At 34.0% G+C, this 5,887-nt stretch overlaps 1 pseudogene; it reads right to left on the reverse strand.

Moving 5' to 3' along the window:
- Positions 1-716: 716 nt before the first annotated feature.
- On the reverse strand, positions 717-835 carry LOC120588530 (uncharacterized; annotated as a pseudogene).
- Positions 836-5,887: the final 5,052 nt, after the last annotated feature.

A 5,887-nucleotide genomic window follows, 5' to 3' on the forward strand; every position in this document is an offset into this window, starting at 1 on the left:
AAATCTCTATGTGTTGAGGGGCATATCAAGTATGTGTTTGAATAATATGCTATAAATTGTTTGGCTGTTATTTCAATCAAGGATGGAAATGAATAAATAATTTTGAAATTAATCAGTTAATTTATCTTTAAATGTTATGCTTTATTCAAAACAGATCCTTGGGAATTTAGCACTAAGATCCTCCAGGAGTTTCAATAATATATCGTAATTTATACACTGCATGTTACTCCTAGAGTATCCACTAAGAGATTACAAGAGAGCCTTAGAGTAGGATGGGGAAACTATTGAGAAAAGGATGAATATTAAATATCAAGACATGGAAAGAATTAAGTAAAGAATACAAAGAAGTGAAAAAAGATAAAGAAAAGAGAAAAACTAGTGTTCATTTGTTTACTAGTCATCAAGGAATAGTGCTAAACTGTTCTCTCTCTCTCTCTCTGTCTCACGCACATACACACACACACACACACACACACACACACGTACACATGCTCACCAATAAACAACATTAAAAAAATTTATTGAGTATTTTAATAAGATCTATAAACACAACAAAGAATAAGACACAGAGAACATAAAGTATAATCGAGTCCAACCAGACTCACAGTTCCTACTCTGTTTATTTATTTTATTTTTTTAGGTGAGGCAAATCATGGTTGACCTCACAGATTGCAAGGACCTTGTCAGTTTACAATCCCTTATGTTTTTATTTTTTACACCTACAGCACCGGGTCTTCCTAGATGGTCTCCCATCCAAGTACTAACCAGGCCCTACCCTGGTTAGCTTCCGAGATCAGATAGGATTGGGCTTGTTCAGGGTAGCATGGCCATGGTCCCTACTCCATGTCTAATAAACAATTATTCATTGCCATAGTTAAACTTGGGTATCTTCTCCTCAGTTATCTACTCCAAATGAATTGGTCATTCCCGTTCATCCCACAGTCTATGTTATTATTTGTGATAATTCAAAATAATATTTGTTATAATTAGTACTAATAATTATAACATACTCTATCAATAAAAGATATTATAATAGATACAAAAGTTTGGGGCATTTTTGTTTGAGACCATCTTCAAGAATGTGTTTGTAGACAGTTGTATCTTGAGCTATAATTATGGGCCTCAAGCTCAGAAGAAAAGTGTTGTTTAATTTTCATAGTAAATCTTCAAAACAAACGTGTTTTCACCTTGGATATAGATAATTGAAGCCTATGGATATTAATTATCTTTAATAAAAAGTCTTATAAATAAAAACTACAAGAAATAAAATTGACCTCAGAAATTTAAAATGCTAATATCCATTTCTCACTGAATTATAATCACTTGTATAAATACTGTATTTTTATTTGTTTTGAGCACCTAGCAGAGGGCCTGACTCAGTAAATATTCCAGTGTGGCTATTTCAAGTGTCTTTGGTTGTTGCCTGTTCTAATTATTCAGTTCAACTACCTTACCAGTTGTTGCAAAATTTGAATTTATTTCTGGCTGCAACATTTCCTTACTTTATAATTATGTCATACTAAAAAATATATATTAGGTACAAGACAGAATTTTCTTACTGTGCTAATATAAGTCAGACAAGTCCTCATGAATAAATGGAGATAAATGATGGATGATTTAAGGTGTGTTTTTTAGATTTTTAAAAATTATTGGTTGAAAAATTTGATGACTTTACGACACTCAAAGTTTTGTTATACCTACAGGTCAACATACATTTCATGTATGTTAAATAAAATGCTTACATATGTCTATTAAAATAAGTGCATCAGACCTATTAAGTGCTGGAAGTGAGCTTTTGTTTAATTGAAGCTTTAAGAATCGTAGAGGAGGACATATATTTTCCTTAATTAACCTTAGTAGGATTTTAATGTGTCTACTGTGTTTAGAAAAAAATTTATGCTTGGTGTTATAGTTGAATAGCTTATTTTATAAAGTAATCAGTTCAAAAGAGATACTGTCTAATGTCTTTTCCAGCTTTAAAACGTTGATACCATAAAATAAGACTCTTTGGTTCTTGCTTGTTTGTCTGCTTGTGTTATTTTTTTAAATTTAATCTTTCAGTTAGAGTTGATATTTGATATTATTTTATGTTAGTTTCAGGTGTACAGCATAGTAGTTAGACATTTATATAATTTACAGAGTCATCCCCCTGATTAGTCTAGTACCAACCTGGCACTACATAGTTATTACATTATTAACTATATTCCCAATTTTACTTCACATCCCTTTGACTATTTTGTAACTATCAATTTGAACTCCTTAATCTCTTCACCTTTTTCACCCAGTCCCCCAACTCCCTTTACATCTGGCAATGACCAGTTTGTTCTCTGTATCTATGAATCTGTTTTCACTGTTTGTTTATTTTGTTCTTTAGAACCACATATAAGTGAAACCATATGATATTTATATTTCTCTGTCTGATTTATTTCACTTAGTAAATATACTCTAGGTAACCCCTGTCATTGAAAATAATAATATTTCATTTTTGTGTCTTAGTAATATTCCATTGTGTATATGTACTAACTTTTCTTTATCCAATAGTCTATTGGGCTCTAAGGTTTCTTCCATATCTTGGCTATTGTATATAAAATTGCAGTGAACATAAGAGTGCATATATCTTTATCTTTTCAAACAGTGCTTTGTTTTTCTTTGGAAAAATACCCATAAATTAGATTTCTGGGTCATAAGGCAGTTCTATTTTAATTTTTTGAGGAAACTCCAAACTATTTTTCATAGTGGCCGTACCATTTTGCAATCTCACCAACAGTGCTCAAAGGTTCTCTTTTCGCCATATCCTCACCAACAGTTGTTGTTTGTTGAATTCTTGATTATAACTATTCTGACAGGTGTGAAGTGTTAGCTCATTGTGGTTTTAATTTGCATTTCTCTGAAGATTAATGACGTTGAGCATCTTTTCATATGTCTGTGGCCATCTGTATGTACTCTTTGGGGAAATGCCTATTCATGTCCTCTGCCCACTTTTTAATTAGATTGTTTGTTTTTTTCAGTGTTGAGTTGTGTACGTTTTTTATAAATTTTGGATATTAACTCTTTATTAGATGTATCATTGACAAATATCTTCTCCCATTCGATGGGTTGTCTTTTCATTGTTTTGATGGTTTCCTGTGCTGTGCAAAAACTTTAGTTTGATGTAGTCCCATTTGTTTAATTTTCCTTTTGGTTCTTTTGCCTGAGAAGATATATCAAAAATATTACTAAGAAAAATGTCAGAGAGTTTGCTGAGCATGTTTTCTTCTAGGATTTTCATGATTTTGGGTCTTGCATTTAACTCTTTAATCCATTTGGAGTGTATTCTTATATATGGTGGAAGAAGCTGCTCCAGTTTCATTTTTTGCACATATCTGTCCAGTTTTCCCAATGCCATTTATTGAATAGACCATCATTACCCCATTGTCTAGTCTCGGCTCCTTTGTCAAAGATTAATTGACCATACAGGCCTGGATTTACTTCTGGGCTCTCTATTCTGTTCTCTTGATGTATGTATCTGTTTTTATGACAGTACCATGCTGTTTTGGTTACTGTAGCCTTGTAGTGTAGTTTGATATCAAGTAGTGTGATACTTCCAACTTTATTCTTCTTTCTCAAGATTGCTAAGGTTATTTGGGGTCTTTTACAGTCCCATATAAATTTCAGGATTCTTTGTTCTAGTTCTGTGAAAAATGCCATTGGTATTTTGATAGAGATTGCATTAAATCTATAGATTGTTTTGAGTAGCATGGACACATTAACCATGTTAATTCTTCCTATTCATGAACATGACATATGCCCCATTTACTTCTATCTTCTTCAATTTCTTTCTTCAATGTCTTATAATTTTCCAAGTACAGGTTTTTTATCTGCTTGGTTAATTTGATTTCTAGGTATTTTCTTGTTTTTGATACAATTGTAAATGGGATTGTTTTCTTAATTCTTTTTTTCTGATAGTTTATTATTGATGTATAAAAATGCAATCAATTTCTGAATATTGATTTTGCATCCTGCTACTTGACTCAATCTATTTATCAGTTCTAACAGTTTTTAGGTGGAATCTTTAGGGTTCTCTCTATATAGTATCATGTCATCTGCAAATAATGACGGTTTTTAATTACTTTTTCCTTTCCAATTTGCATAGCTTTTATTTTTTTTCCTTATCTGATTACTGTGGCTAGGACTTTCAATATTATGTTGAATAAAAGTGGTGGAAATGAACATCCTTGTCTTGTTTCTGATCTTAAGGAAAATGCCTTTAGCTTATCCACATGAGTATAATGTTAGCTCTGGGTTTGTCATTCCATTTACATTTAAAGTTATTATTCATAGGTACATAGTTATTGCCATTTCATTATTCATATTTTTGTTTCCCCCCTCCTTTTTCTTAAAGAAGTCTCTATAACAGTTCTTGTAATACTGGCTTGGTGGTGATGAATTCCTTTAGCTTTTTCCTTCTGAGAAGCTTTTTATCTTCACCTTTTATTTTAGTTAATAGCCTTGCTGGGTAGAGTTGTCTTGGTTGTAGGTCTTTGCTTTTCATCACTTTGAATATTTCTTTCCCTTCTCCTCTGGCTTACAAAGTTTCTGTTGAGAAATCAGCTGATAGTCTTATTGTAGACTTCTTGTAAGTAACTAAGTAAGAATTGGCCAAGCCAATAGTGTATGAGCTGTTGTTTGGGGGCTGACTCTACTGAGTGGGATTTGCCCCAGTGGGCTTGTATGCCTTTTGAGATCACCTTTTACGTGTGTCACTTGTTAGGCTAATCAAGTTGTATTCTGATGTGGTCTGAAGGCTACCTTTGGGTGTGTTGGTTCTAGGGCCGCTTGAGAGGGGCTACCATGCAGGCCAAGGTAAGCCAATGCTTGTGTCCAGCCAGGGGATACAAAGTAAAAGCTACAAAGTTATCTGCAGTTGGTATTTGCCTGTGCTAGATCTGGGACATGTAGGAGAGGCACACTGCAAACCAAGATTGGCTGTCACCTACAAAGGGCCTAAAACAGCTCAGCAAAAGGCTCAAAGAATCCACAGCCTGAGGCTGCCTGCCAGCTGCCCATAAGGCTCAGTATCTAAAAGAGCCTCAGGCAGTACCCTGGCTGGGTGAGGCGGGATCCCAAGGAGTCACCAGGATGGAGTAAGTTGTGTTCTCCAGATTAGTGCAGATTCAAATTTGGCACCAGTGCTGAGACTGGGGCCACTCACAAAAGTCTCAGGTCATATGGAGGCCCTCCACTGCTTGCCTTAGACCCTCATACACCCAAGATTTGTTTAACTCATTTCCCATTTGCCCTGAAGATACTTGCCAGTGGCTTTGTGACTGCAGTGTTTATGCTGAGATAACTCACGAATTATAGTCCTAACCTTACCCCCAGAGTTTGCCATAAAATATCTTGCTTTTATTATTATTTTTGTACTGTTCTAGTATATCAATAGTTTTTAGAAGCAAATGAAATTCTATTTATAGTATTCTGTGTTTAGTAGTGGTATTTCCATTTATGAAATATAGTAATTCTCGATCGCTGAAAATGTCAAATCCCAGAAAATGTAGCATTCCTATGTGTGATCCTTTTTAAACAGTTGTTAGCCGAAGATTCATTTGATTAATCCAATTTATGTCTACATTTCTGTTACATTAGGATTAGAGACAAGTTCTGTTTAGAAATAACTCCTAGAACAGTTTTTTATTTTATTTTCACATTTAAAACCAGTCAGATTTGCTTCAGCCTCAAAGAGTGTGTTTATGTAAAATTAACTTAACACTGGCAGTGAGCTACACCTTTAAAAAAAAACCAAAAACCAAAAACCAAAAAACAAAAAAAACAAGAAATAGGTTAAAAAATACTACAGCTCTGTCTGGGGCTGGTCGCCTGCTAACAAAGATGTCTCCGTCGGTGCCCA

Source organism: Pteropus medius, unplaced genomic scaffold (assembly GCF_902729225.1).
Source record: "Pteropus medius unplaced genomic scaffold, Ma_sr-lr_union100, whole genome shotgun sequence".
In the NCBI taxonomy this organism is placed as follows: domain Eukaryota; kingdom Metazoa; phylum Chordata; class Mammalia; order Chiroptera; family Pteropodidae; genus Pteropus; species Pteropus medius.